The 15,561-nt window shown below is 40.9% G+C and overlaps 1 pseudogene; it reads right to left on the bottom strand.

Moving 5' to 3' along the window:
- Window positions 1-15,561, bottom strand: part of LOC139377115 (lipase maturation factor 1-like) — a 47,212-nt pseudogene that overhangs the window by 29,407 nt on the left and 2,244 nt on the right.

The raw sequence follows: 15,561 nt of genomic DNA, 5'->3' as shown, positions 1-15,561 counted from the left end.
TCCACTATCAGAAAAAAAAAACTTCAAGGCAGCAACCTACTGCTGGAGAATTGATCCACAGCTACTATTTTGACTTCCATCCAGGGTTTTAACCAAGCCCATCGTTACTATATATTTGTCCTTTCAGACTATTACCAATGAGCTCTCGTGAGAATGACTGTTGCGAGATCTCCACGTTAAAACCTAACAGATTCACTCCATCTCAACCAAAAATCTACGTTAAAGAATAGGACTAAATCAAATCAAACTTTATTTGAAGTGCATTTAAAGTATGATTTGATTTAGTCATATTCTTTAACTACAAACTACTGTAACAAACCTTAAAATGAGTAACACATCCATGGTCACTTTGAGGTTGTTGTAAAAAAAAGAAAATGTCTCCTTATGTAATCATATGAGGCATGCGTGTTCAAGATAGCAAGCATAGGTCATTGCAGGTCTGTGGAGATCTTCACAATTGCTGTAATAATCTGTGCAGAATCTCAAACGACACTGATCAGTTGCGCCATGTACTTCCGGTGGGCCCAGTGGGCAGTCAATGAAAGGTACTGAGACTGCAACTCCAGGAAAAAGCAGCAGGGATACGAGCAAACTTCTGTCCTTAATAAAAAAAAATTGTGCCAAATAAATAAGCAGTGATGCGCTTTGAGAGTGCAGCCGGGACATGAGACTGTCGACATTGACACGTCTGCCTATCATGGGGCCAAATTGGAATTATCAGGACATTGGATTTTGTTAATAACTCATTGGGAGTTGACTGTTGACATGCCCAACATCCAATTCAGTCGTGAGGATCTTAGTACTATCAATTGCCATATTCTAAACATGGAGGTAAACAGTTACCCAGAGAACCTTGGAGGCTCTACTGCAACGTCATTTTGAAAAACTGTTTAACGGAATTGCCTTTAATGATATTGGAATTCTGAAGAAATGTAGGAATGAATCAATGACGTGTAAACAGGTTTATCAAATATAAGGCATTACAAAACTATTTGAAGCCATCAACCGTTTCCTTCTTTTATATGACGGGGTTGTCGCTGTGGCACTGCTTTGCATTGTTGACACCACAAGTGAGAATATGAGAACAGTTATACTTCTTGAACAGGCATAAAAGAGAGAGCGGGTGCCACAGCCATTATCCCACGAATTTGTCACCATAAAAACAATATCCCGGTCATGACAAAATTGAGTCGATGCAATAAAACTCCTTTTGGAGTGTTTTATTCCACAGTGCTGGGCTCCGTCCATTGCTGGGCTCCGTCCATCCACACCGAACAACAGAACTCTTGCCCTCCAGATGTACATTGGTTGGAGCCCTTCACAAATGCGCAAACGACAGCGAGCAAGTCCCTCCATTTTCTGTTTGGGTGTTGCACTGAGATTTATTCTGTCTCCCAACAAAAGTAGGGGATGGTGGAAAAGAGAGAGAATGGTTAAAGTGTCACGGCTGGTTTGGATGGCTGTAAGTCAGGGACGAGAGAGAGAGAGAGAGAGAGAGACTGGGCCGGCTGAGGGAAGCAGGCCCTGAGGATATTATTAGCACTACCCAAACCCAGAACAAGCAGGTCGACATGGGACAATCGTAAAACACTACCTGCTAGCCTACATTCAAAACATACAGGCTACACTGTCTGGTGATACGCTAATGGCACAGCAAGAATCGTTTTAGAAACTTCAGGGTGTTTTTTTATCCAAATCTACTAATAATCTGCAGATCTTAACTTCTGGGGATGAGTAGCAGGCAGTTGAATTTGGGCATGCATTTCATCGGGTCGTGAAACTGTGGCTGATAACTGTCACAATACACTGCACATACAAGAAGGACATGAAAAAACAAACGGGATAGGGGTTTGGTTTCAATTTCACTCATACGAAACATAACTCACATAAAATGTATTTCAAATACATGTAATGCCTGACAAAATTCAAGAAATGCATGGCTATGACATCTACACTCAAAAAAAATGAGGGTTCCTCAAGGCTGATGGTTCTACAGTGCCTTGCGAAAGTATTCGGCCCCCTTGAACTTTGCGACCTTTTGCCACATTTCAGGCTTCAAACATAAAGATATAAAACTGTATTTTTTTGTGAAGAATCAACAACAAGTGGGACACAATCATGAAGTGGAACGACATTTATTGGATATTTCAAACTTTTTGTAACAAATCAAAAACTGAAAAATTGGGCGTGCAAAATTATTCAGCCCCCTTAAGTTAATACTTTGTAGCGCCACCTTTTGCTGCGATTACAGCTGTAAGTCACTTGGGGTATGTCTCTATCAGTTTTGCACATCGAGAGACTGAAATTTTTTCCCATTCCTCCTTGCAAAACAGCTCGAGCTCAGTGAGGTTGGATGGAGAGCATTTGTGAACAGCAGTTTTCAGTTCTTTCCACAGATTCTCGATTGGATTCAGGTCTGGACTTTGACTTGGCCATTCTAACACCTGGATATGTTTATTTTTGAACCATTCCATTGTAGATTTTGCTTTATGTTTTGGATCATTGTCTTGTTGGAAGACAAATCTCCGTCCCAGTCTCAGGTCTTTTGCAGACTCCATCAGGTTTTCTTCCAGAATGGTCCTGTATTTGGCTCCATCCATCTTCCCATCAATTTTAACCATCTCCCCTGTCCCTGCTGAAGAAAAGCAGGCCCAAACCATGATGCTGCCACCACGATGTTTGACAGTGGGGATGGTGTGTTCAGCTGTGTTGCTTTTACGCCAAACATAACGTTTTGCATTGTTGCCAAAAAGTTCAATTTTGGTTTCATCTGACCAGAGCACCTTCTTCCACATGTTTGGTGTGTCTCCCAGGTGGCTTGTGGCAAACTTTAAACGACACTTTTTATGGATATCTTTAAGAAATGGCTTTCTTCTTGCCACTCTTCCATAAAGGCCAGATTTGTGCAATATACGACTGATTGTTGTCCTATGGACAGAGTCTCCCACCTCAGCTGTAGATCTCTGCAGTTCATCCAGAGTGATCATGGGCCTCTTGGCTGCATCTCTGATCAGTCTTCTCCTTGTATGAGCTGAAAGTTTAGAGGGACGGCCAGGTCTTGGTAGATTTGCAGTGGTCTGATACTCCTTCCATTTCAATATTATCGCTTGCACAGTGCTCCTTGGGATGTTTAAAGCTTGGGAAATCTTTTTGTATCCAAATCCGGCTTTAAACTTCTTCACAACAGTATCTCGGACCTGCCTGGTGTGTTCCTTGTTCTTCATGATGCTCTCTGCGCTTTTAACGGACCTCTGAGACTATCACAGTGCAGGTGCATTTATACGGAGACTTGATTACACACAGGTGGATTGTATTTATCATCATTAGTCATTTAGGTCAACATTGGATCATTCAGAGATCCTCACTGAACTTCTGGAGAGAGTTTGCTGCACTGAAAGTAAAGGGGCTGAATAATTTTGCACGCCCAATTTTTCAGTTTTTGATTTGTTAAAAAAGTTTGAAATATCCAATAAATGTCATTCCACTTCATGATTGTGTCCCACTTGTTGTTGATTCACACAAAAAAAATACAGTTTTATATCTTTATGTTTGAAGCCTGAAATGTGGCAAAAGGTCGCAAAGTTCAAGGGGGCCGAATACTTTCGCAAGGCACTGTATGTGGGTTCATAATGACTCAAATCACCCTCGGAGCTCTTCAAAATGGTTGTTTACAGTTCACAAGTGTTTTTCTTCACTTTTAGTGACAATTAAAATGTAGGGGAGGCGGCTCATTCAAATGTTTTGGGGAGTGGTTTGCTCACAGCTCTGTTTGTGCAACTGTGAGTGAGTGTGTCATTCCTGTTTATTTAATGTGTAGTGATATGCCATCACATATGACAATGGCCAGTGGCAGTGTCTTGTGAAAGACGAGTATGGCCTTGCGTCAATTGAGAACAGTCATACCTATGAAATTTTAACAATATAATACGAATGTATAGAAAATAAAGACTATAAGTGCCTCTTCGGCTTAAATAAATAACGGGGGAAAATTGTGCCCGATATCAGGCACTAGGCGGTTTTATATGTATTTTTATTGAATTATAACAGAAACCTTACATCGTACAACGCTCCACAATATGTAAAAGTGTAGGTCTAGGTCTTGTGCTTCCAATGAGTGGTATTATACGGCGCTACAGTGGATGGTTGACGGAATTATGGTGTGTTCATAACCATGTGGAAAGCGAGAATTTACCACATCTGGGAAAAATCCACTTGAACTGACCTCCAACTGGTAATTACTACTTAAAGTCAGCCATGAATACCCTTGTGACAGGGGGAATGGAAGCTTGTGTGCAACAGGGAAGGGTAATTGAATTCAAGATTCACAAAAGATTCAAAAACAGTCCTAGCCTGTCTATGGTTAACAGGGTTGGCGCGTTACACCACAAAAATATTAAAAAAATTAGAACCAGCTCACCTACTTTTAAACTATGATTTGACTATTAGACGTTAATTTAAAAAAAAATACATTTATTCAAAGGAATAGTTTCACAACATTAAAACAAGAGTTCAGTTCAAGTAACAGGGTTGACCTTAAAATGAGGGACATTCGTAAATGAATCGCATTAAATAATGATCTTCAGAAAGAACTTTGACAAAGCAACAAAATAACTGGGGCTTTATAAAGATGGTGAAAACGTTAGAGTATTTTGGGGGGTTAGTGGGTTAAAATCTTCCTCGAAGTCACAGAGGGTGCACAAAGGGATTGTTTGTTTCTTTTGCCAGCAGCATACCACCCTGCATCCCACTGCTGGCTTGCCTCTGACGCTAAGCAGGGTTGGTCCCTGGATGGAAGACCAGATGCTGCTGGAAGTGGTGTAAGAGGACCAGTAGAGGGCACTCTTCCCTCTAGTCTAAGGAGATCCCCAGGACAGTGAAGGGCACATTGCCCTGCATAGGGTTCTGTCTTTCAGATGGGAGGTTAAAACGGTTGTCCTGACTGTGGTCATTAAAAATCCCATGGCTCTTATCGTAAAAGTAGAGGTGTTAACCATGGTGTCACGGCCACCGAATCCAACTCCTTATAGGCATACATCACCTATGACAGCTGATGTGTGGTGAGCGTTCTGGCACAAAAATGGTCACTGTGTATCACCCAGATGGGTGCTACACATTGGTGGTGGATGAGGTGAGTTTCCTGCTCCTAAACTCAGCAACCAAAGAAATGTCCCTTTTTCAGGACCCTGTCTTTCAAAGATAATTCGTAAAAATCCAAATAACTTCAAAGATCTTCATTGTAAAGAGTTTAAACACTGTTTCCCACAAACAATTAATGAACATGCACCTGTGGAACGGCCATTAAGACGCTAACAGCTTACAGACGGTAGGCAATTAAGGTCACAGTTATGAAAACGTAAGAGACTAAAGAGGCCTTTCTACTGACTCTGAAAAACACCTAAAGAAAGATGCCCAGGGTCCCTGCTCATCTGCGGGAATGAGCCTTAGGCATGCTGCAAGGAGGCATGAGGACTGCAGATGCGGCCAGGGCAATAAATTGAAATGTCCGTCCTGTGAGACGCCTAAGACAGTGCTACAGGGAGACAGGGCGGACAGCTGATCGTCCTCGAAGTGGCAGACCATGTGTAACAACACCTGCACAGGATCGGTACATCTGAACATCACACCTGCGGAACAGGTACAGGATGGCAACTGCCCGAATTTCACCAGGAACGCACAATCCCTCCATCAGTGCTCAGACTGTCCGCAATAGGCTGAGAGAGGCTGGACTGAGGGCTTGTTGGCCTGTTGTAAGGCAGGTCCTCACAAACCCACCTTCGCTGGACCAGACAGGACTGGCAAAAGTGCTCTTCACTGACGAGTCGCGGTTTTGTTTTACCAGGGGTGACGGTTTTGTATCCGTAAAACGGTCAGATTCACGTTTATCATCGTAGGAACGATTATCGTCTAAGAAATGAGCGTTACACTGAGGCCTGTACTCTGGAGCGGGATCGATTTGGAGGTGGAGGGTCCATCATGGTCTGTGGCGGTGTGTCACAGCATCATCGGACTGAGCTTGTTGTCATTGCAGGTAATCTCAACGCTGTGCATTACAGGGAAGACATCCTCCTCCATCACATGGTACCCTTCCTGCAGGCTCATCCTGACATGACCCTCGAGCATGACAATGCTACCAGCCATACTGCTCGTTCTGTGCATGATTTCCTGCATGACAGGAATGTCAGTGTTCTGCCATGGCCAGCGAAGAGCCTAGATCTCAATCCCATTGATCACGTCTGGGACCTGTTGGATCGGAGGGTGAGGGCTAGGGCTATTCCCCCCAGAAATGTCCGGGAACTTGCAGGTGCCTTGGAGGAAGAGTGGGGTAACATCTCACAGCAAGAACTGGAAAATCTGGTGCAGTCCATGAGGAGGAGATGCACTGTAGTACGTAATGCAGCTGGTGGCCACACCAGATACTGACGGTTACTTTTGATTTGGACCTCCCCCCTTTGGTCAGGGACACATTGTTCAATTTCTGTTAGTAACATGTCTGTGGAACTTGTACAGTTTATGTCTCAATTGTTGAATCTTGTTATGTTCATACAAATATTTACACTGAAAATGAATGCAGTTGACAGTGAAAGGATGTTTATTATTTTGCTGAGTTTATGTCAAGCGTTTTGAGTACCTCAGTTGGTAGAAAGGTGCTTTATAAAATGCAGAATTTGGCACTTAAGCAAGTCTTATTCATATTGAAAATTAGATTTATTGAATTATCCAGGTAGTATATATTAAAAGGGCACTTCAAGCAGGATTTTAAAATGCAATATTGGTGCATCATTTCCACTTAAAAAAGTCCACCAGCAATTGTTTAACTTTTACTGTTGAAAAGCAATATCCCAAGTATACATACAGTAAAGTATACACACAAAGGGTAAAATAATGGTGTGCAAAAAGCGTTCATTTCGTGAAACGACCTAGTACAAGTTCTGTCCGTTGGACTCTCATCAAGTTTGTCTGTTTATTTGTCATACGCACATGAAAGACATTTGCAGTCATTTTGATTCATGTTTGGGTTTTTAGTGTGCTTTTGTTATGTGTCAAGTTCAATAAAAATGCATTTGAAAAAAGACATACTGTAGCAGCGGCAGCCTATTAGATAACTTGGGGGTGTGGCTTTGTCATAGTGCTTATTTGGCTCACATAACACAGATTGTCATGCCAGTTAATGTTATGGTTTGTTCTGTGATTATAGGTTAAGCTTGTACACTGCCAGTTCTGCAGTATTAATGAGACTGACATAAGTGCATGTGATGCCAAAGAGTTACGTTGTCAAGACAGTCACCATTTCTTTCCAATATGATTTGGCCAATATTTTAAAGGTCAGGAAACATGAGTTTTTACTCACCAAAGTAAGAACAGTGTGCAGGGCACAACCCGTAACTTCAATGTGGAAATGCAGGTAATATTTAGTTGAGACATTGACCAATGAGATTTCAACCTTCATTCACCAGCTCAGAAAGACAGCCAGAAGTTTGTTTAATCCCCCCCCCCCCCCCCCCCCCCAAAAAAAAAAAAGTTAAACAACTTAGTGTTAGCACTGTGCTTCATCTAATAGCACAACTAAATGACCTGGATTGCATTTGAGATTACATTCAAAGTACATAGTGTAAGTGATCAATGCTGTTCTAGACTCCAGCAGATTACAGCAATTATGAAGAGCTCTACAACCCTGAGAACTTTGCATGCTATCTTGAACATGCATACTTTATGATTACAGAATACATGTATAGTCATAGTAGGCTAACCTCAAAACATTTCCATGGATGTATTACTATTAAAACTCCTTCGGGATTGGTGTCCCTTCCAAGAGCTAACATAGGCTAATGCGAGGTTGTAAGTAAACAAGAAAATTCTTGTTAATCTAACTGCACTGTACAATTTACAGTGTCTATTACAGTGAAATAATACCATGTTATTGTTTGATTAGAGTGCACAATTTTGAACATAAAAAGTCATTAATAAAAATAATTGGCATATTTGGGCAGTCTTGATAGACATTTTAGAACAGAAATGCAATGGTTCATTGGATCAGTCTAAAACTTTGCACATACACTGCTGGACCTGGGCTGGAATAATACATGATGGTCTTTCTCTTGTATTTCATAGATGATGGTACAAAAAAATACAAGAGAACGGATGTTTTTTTTCTTTGTATTATCTTTTACCAGATCTATTGTGTTATATTCTCCTACATTAATTTCACGTTTCCTTTCAAACGTTACCAAGAATATGCATATCCTTGCTTCAGAGCCTGAGCTACAGGAAGTTAGATTTGGGTATGTCATTTCAGGCAAAAATGGAAAAAAAGGGCCACATGATTCAGTTGGCGACGTGAATCCAACATTATTTGTTAACTTGTCAACAAGTGAATAGGCCATTTCCTGTATTAAAAGTGGTATTGAATTGTCAACAAGTTCCAGTTTGTCTACAAATTAATAATTTATATGTTGGGATTCACGTCTCCATCTAAACCAAAAATCAAAGTTAATGAATAGCACTAAATCGTATACAATCAAAACTTTAAATGCACTTCAATTAAAGTTTGATTTTGTCCTATTCTTGAACTTTGATTTTTGGTTGAGATCGAAAAAATCAAACAAAGCTTGAAACCAAATGCCTATATTTATTGTGTATTTTTAGTTCCCAGGTTGAATTGAAACAATTGCTGTTGACGACTTTGCAAATGCTATATAGGCCTAAATAGTGTTGTTGATGATATGTGACTTATAAAGTATGGTTACATTTATTAACATTGAAGATATTTAGTTATTAAGAGGTCTTTCAATAATCGTTCTCGTGATAGCACATTGGTAGTAGTCAGTGATGAATGTAAAAGCTGGGCTTGGTTAGAACCCTGGATGGGAGACCAAATGCATAGCTGTAAAGGAACTCTGCAATAGGACTTGCTGCCCAGCCTATTCATTTTTTAGTGAACGTTTTTATAACGTTGAAGATCTGACGTTGTTTCAAAGGTACAAATTCAATACATTTTCTTCAAGGTTTGGCTGTTGAAAATTGGTTACAATGACATAATCCTGTGGTTGAAATGTCACCCTCAAAACAGTTGACTTTTTTCAAATCCAATATATTATACCCCTAGATTTCACTTCACAATATGTGAATACTCTGCATTAGCTAGCTCAAGATGGCTAATGTTAGCCACCAGCCATGCAGTGTTGGCATCAGTGAGCTACAATCCACCATTCAGGAGGAGGTGTGATGTAAACAACCAATCGGCAACCAATCAGATTCCCCACACATGGGGGCTGCATGACCTGTTCTTGGTGTAGTCTACCAGAGTTTGTCAACCTTGGCTTTGTACTAGCACGCTACTGTGATCATTTCCACAGCAGGGATAACATTAGCAGGTTAGTTGGTTAGGAACCTTGCAAGCTGATTTTTAACAATACATACGTATTTGCTTGTAAGTTGGCTGAAAATTCAATTGAAACTAGTCATGAGTACAAATGATTGGTTTAATTTAAAGTTACACATTTGAAGTTACTGGCTTACCCAGTCATCCATATTACGTCATGCTCGGCAAAAACATTTTCCGGCATGACTTCGGAATTCTGATCGGTTTCATGGTAATAACTTGAAAAATTGAGAAGTGAGGTTTAACCTTGCTTTGGAACATTTGATGCATATAGTAATGCAAATCCATTTGTTAAGTTTATGCTACCTACTCTTTAATTTAAAAATATATTAGTTAAAAATACATTTACATGCATGTTGAAATATATTTTGCAAAAAATATCAGTAAATACACAAAATATATTCGAAACTATATTCTTTAATGTATTTCGAAATACATTAGATACAAATTGTAATGCATACAGTTAACATAGTGTATTCGGAAAGTACTCAGACCCCTTGACTTTTTCCACATTTTGTTACTAGAGCCTTATTCTAAAATTGATTAAATAAAAAATCTCATCAAGCTACACACAATACCCATATATTTTTTTGCACATTTCTTACAAATAAAAAACAGAAAAACCTTAATTACATACATTTTCAGACCCTTTGCTATGAGACTCGAAATTAAGCTTGGGTGCAACCTGATCCCATTGATCATCCTTCAGATGTTTCTACAAGTTGATTGGACATGATTTGGAAAGGCACACACCTGTCTATATAAGGTTCCACAGTTGACAGTGCATGTCATTGCAAAAACCAAGTCATGAGGCCGAAGGAATTGTCCGTAGAGCTCCGAGACAGGATTGTTTCAAGGCACAGATCTGGGGAAGTGTACCAAGAAATCGGGGGTGAAGGGAGGTGACTGAAAACATGATGGTCACTGACAGACCTCCAGCGTTCCTCTGTGGAGATGGGATAACCTTCCAGAAGGACAACCATCTCTGCCGCACTCCACCAATTAGGCCTTTATGATAGAGTGGCCAGACGAAAGCCACTCATCAGTAAAAGGCACATGACAACCTTCTTGGAGTTTGCCAAATGGAACCGAAAGGACTCGTACCATGATAAACAAGATTCTCTGGTCTGACTACAAAAGGGAAACTCAGCCGGGTGCTACCCAGTAACGCGGGCCTACCAGACAAGCTAAATGCTTTTTATGCTCTGAGGCAAGCAACACTGAAGCATGCAGGAGAGCACCAGCTGTTCCGCACGTCTGTGCGTCAGCTGTTCCGCAGGTCAACATTCACAAGGCTGCGGGGCCAGACAGATTACCAGGACTTATACTAAGAGCACGCGTAGACCAACTGGCAATTGTCTTCACTGACATTTTCAACCTGTCCCTGACCCAGTCTGTAATACCTACATATTTCAAGCAGACCAAAAGTGTGAATGTAACCTGCCTAAATGACTACCACCTTGTAGCGCTCATGTCGGTAGCCATGAAGTGCTTTGGAAGGCTGTCATGGCTCTCATCAATGCCATCATCCAGAAAACCCTTGACCCACTCCAATTCACATACTGCCCCAACAGATGACTCAATCTCCATCGCACTCCACACCGCCCTTTCCCACCTGGACAAAAGGAACACCTATGTGAGAACACTGTTCATTAACTACAGCTCAGTGTTCAACACCATAGTGCCCACAAAGATCATCACTAAGCTAATGACCCTGGGACTAAACACCTCCCTCTGGATCCTGGACTTCCTGACGGACCGGCCCCAGGTTGTAAGGGTAGGCAACAGCACATCTGCTACGCTGATCCTCAACACGGGGGCCCCTCAGGGGGGCATGCTTTGTCCCCTCTTGTACTCCCTGTTCACCCACAACTCCAACACCATCATTAAGTTTGCTGACGACACAACAGTGGTAGGCCTAATCACTGACAACGATGAGATGAGTGTGGTGCCAGGACAATAACCTGTCTCCAAGGCAAAAGAGCTGATTGAGGACTATAGGAAAAGAAGAGCCGAACAGGTCCCCATTAACATCAACGAGGCTGTAGTGGAGTGGGTTGAGAGTTTAAATTACTTGGTGTGCATGTCACCAACAAACTATCACGGTCCAAACACACTAAGACAGTCGTGAACAGGGTACGACAACCCCTTTACCCCCTCAGGATACTGAAAAGATTTGGCATGGGTCCCCAGATCCTCAAAAAGTTCTACGGCTGCACCATCGAGAGCATCCTGACCGGTTGTATCACTGCCTGGTACATCAACTACTCGGCATCCGACCGTAAGGCGCTAAAGAGGGTAGTGCGTACGGCACAGTACATCACAGAGGCCAAGCTTCCTGACATCCAGGACCTATATACTAGGCAGTGTCAGAAGGAGGCCCCAAAAAATTGTCAAGGACTCCAGTCACCCAAGTCATAGACTGTTCTCTGCTACCGCATGGCAATCAGTACCGGAGTGCCAAGTCTAGGTCCAAAAGACTCCTTCTACCCCCAAGCCATACGACTGCTGAACAATTAATCAAATGGCCACCCGGACTATCTACATTGACAACTCACTGTTTATTATCTATGCATAGTGACTTTACCCCTACCTACATGTACAAATTACCTCAACTAACCTATACCCCCACACATTGACGTGGTCACGGCACCCCCTTAATATAGCCTCGTTATTGTTATTTTATTGTGTTACTTTTCACTTTTGATTATTTAGTAAATATTTTCTTAACTCTTTCTTGAACTGCATTGTTGGTTAATGGCTTGTAAGTAAGTATTTGGCACATGTGACAAATAAAATTTGATTTGATGAAACCAAGATTAAACTATTTGGCCTGAATGCCAAGCATCACGTCTGGAGGAAACCTGACACCATCCCTACGGTAAAGCATGGTGATGGCAGCATCATGCTGTGGGGATGTTGTTCAGCGGCAGGGACTGGGAGACTAGTCAGGATCGAGGGAAAGATGGAGCAATGTACAGAGAGGTCCTTGATGAAAACCTGCTCCAGAGCACTCAGGACCTCAGACTGGGGCGAAGGTTCACCTTCCAATGAGACAACGACCCTAAGCACACAGCTAAGACAGAGCATCAGTGACTTCGGGACAAGTTTCTGAATGGCCCAGCCAGAGCCCAGACTTGAACCCAATCGAACATATCTGAAGAGACCTAAAATAGCTGTGCAGCGTCAATCCTCATCCAACCTGACACAGCTTGAGGGGATCTGCAGAGAAGAATGGGAGAAACTCCCCAAATACAGGTGTGTCAAGCTTGTAGAGTCATACCCATGAAGAATCAAGTCTGTAATCGCTGCCAAAGGTGCTTCAACAAAGAACAGAGTCAGAGGTCTGAATACTTATGTAAACATTATTTCATTTTTTAAATATTTAATACATTTGCAAAAAAATCTAAAATCTGTTTTTGCTATGTCATTATGGGGTGTTGTGTGTAGATTGATGAGGAAATTGTTTTCCTTTATCCATTTTAGAATAAGGCCTTTAATGTAACAAAATGTGTCGAGGAGTCTGAATACTTTACAATTGCACTGTATATTGTGATATACATTTGACATAAATTACGCAATATACGTTGGAGTGTATTTCAATTGTATTCAATACATTTGGCCAATTCAATACTTCACATGTACAGTGCAGTGAGAAAGTATTCACAATCTTGACTTTCCACATTGTGTTGTGTTACAGCTTGAATTAAAAATGGATTAAATTGAGATTGTGTCACTGATCTAAACACAATATCTGTCACGTTCGATGTATGGAGGAGACCAAGGCGCAGCGTAAGATGAATACACACTTCTTTAATGAAGACGAAGAAACACTAAACAAACTTACAAAACAATAAACCGAAAGTGACACAATATAATATAAGTGCAGACACAAGCAACTAATACAAAGACAATGACCCACAAATTACCCAAGGAATAGGGCTGCCTAAATATGGTTCCCAATCAGAGACAACAATAAACAGCTGCCTCTAATTGAGAACCAATCTAGGCAACCATAGACATACAAAACACCTAGATTAGTGACCACCCCATAAACATACAAAAACAGTAGACAGTACAAAAACACATACATCACCCATGTCACACCCTGACCTAACCAAAATAATAAAGAAAACAAAGAATACTAAAGTCAGGGTGTGACAATACCCCATAATGTCAAGTGGAATTATGTTTTTAGAAATGTTTACAAATTAATAAAAATGGAAAGCCTAAATAACTAAAGGAGTAAAAAAAAAACTTAACAAGTAAGATAAGTTGCATGAACTCACTGTGCTATAATGGTGGTTAACATGATTTTTAAAATTACTACCCCATCTCTGTACCCCACACATACAGTATCTGTAAGGTCCCTCTGTCGAGCAGTGAATTTCAAGCACAGATTCAATGACCAAGTCCAGGGAGGTTTTCCAATGCCTCGCAAAGAAGGGTAGATGGGTAAAAATAAAAAGCAGACATTGAATATCCCTTTGAGCATGGTGAAGTTATTAATTACACTTTGGATGGTGTATCAATACACCCAGTCATTACAAAGATAAAGACATCCTTCCTAATTTATATGATGGAGAGAAAGGAAACTGCTCAGGGATTACCAATATTGATTACCGATATTGAATGTTCCAGAGTGGCTTAGTTACAGTTTTTACTTAAATTGTCTTGAAAATCTGTGGCAAGACTTGAAAATGTCTGTTTAGTAATGATCAACCACCAACTTGACAGAGATTGAAGAATATTTTTAATAATAAAATGGGCAAATACTGTATTGTACAATTCAGGTTTGCGAAAATCTTAGTAGAGTTACCCAGAAAGACTCACAGCTGTAATGGCTGCCAAAAGTGATTTTAATGTATTGACTCAGGCGGTTGAATATTTATCTAATCAAAATATATTAGTGTTTTATTTAGCATTAATTTTAAAAAGTTAACATTTTTCTTCCACTTTGACAGAGTTTTGTGTTTAATTCCACTTAAACCTCTACGGGATGGGTGTCCCGAAACTGGGATGGTTGTTGCTATCTTGCGCTAATGTGACTAGAATGACTGTATACAACAGCCAACTTTCTGGGACATAGACATGTCTTATATGGGCAGACAGCTTAAATTCTTGTTAATCTAACTGCAGTGTCCAATTAACAGTAGCTATTACAGTGAAAAAAATTACATGCTATTGCTTGAGGAGACTGGTTTGACACATTCACCTCAAGGTAAATAATGTTCTTACATTCAGGAATCTTGCTCTGATTTGTCATCCTGAGGGCCCGAGAGATAAAATGTAGCATAGTTTTGTTTGATAAAATCCATGTTTATGTTCAAAGGTAGGAGCTGGGGTCCACAGTTTGACCCCACTGCTGTCTCTGATCACCCCTAAGTAGAATGACACGGTCCAACCAGACATGCACTTTACTGGACTTCTTCAAATCAACATGAGCCTGAGGGGAGATGCACAATATAATGCAGAAACAAGCTACAGAGAGGAACAATGTAAGACTGAATTCTGTTGGCTGAAGATCATTTATGTGCAAATGCTCTCCATCATTGCCTGGTGCACTCTTCCTACCGCTCCTCCTGCAAGAGTGTGAGATGTGACACGTCATGGTGTGGCTGTGAGACAGCTAGTTAACTGGCCAGGTCCAAACTATATCACACCCAGTCATTGGGCACCACACCGGCCCACTGGAACCCTGATTACTATGATTATATTTCACAGCTTAAACAGACACTGCCCTGTGCATCAGATCCCATTAACACCACTTAGCTAACCGCCTGGACTTAAAAACTCTGATGCTAACAGCCTGGATAGCAAATTGAAGGAGATGCTTACGCACGCACAAACTTAGCTCAGGACGTGAAAGCAAAAGTGGAACCATTAAGGAACAGGGGAAGAGAAAGTAGTGTGTTGCCAGGAAGGATATTTTCAGCATGTGAGGGAGGGCCTTAATTCTAAAGTCGTGAAAAATGTAGAATCTGTTTAGATGAATCTGCTGAAGGAAATGATCAAATATATTTTTGTTATGTCCTCAATAGCACAATTATTACATTTGAAATAATTTGACAGCATACGGAGCAGTTTGGATAATACTGACTGGTATTAGACATTGAGAAATAAGACAAATCCAAATCAACGAACTGGGTTATGATCTGACGCGTTCGAAATCCAAACATGAA

This window comes from Oncorhynchus clarkii, chromosome 20 (assembly GCF_045791955.1).
Source record: "Oncorhynchus clarkii lewisi isolate Uvic-CL-2024 chromosome 20, UVic_Ocla_1.0, whole genome shotgun sequence".
NCBI lineage: Eukaryota > Metazoa > Chordata > Actinopteri > Salmoniformes > Salmonidae > Oncorhynchus > Oncorhynchus clarkii.
This window is presented reverse-complemented; position numbering and strand designations above follow the sequence as displayed.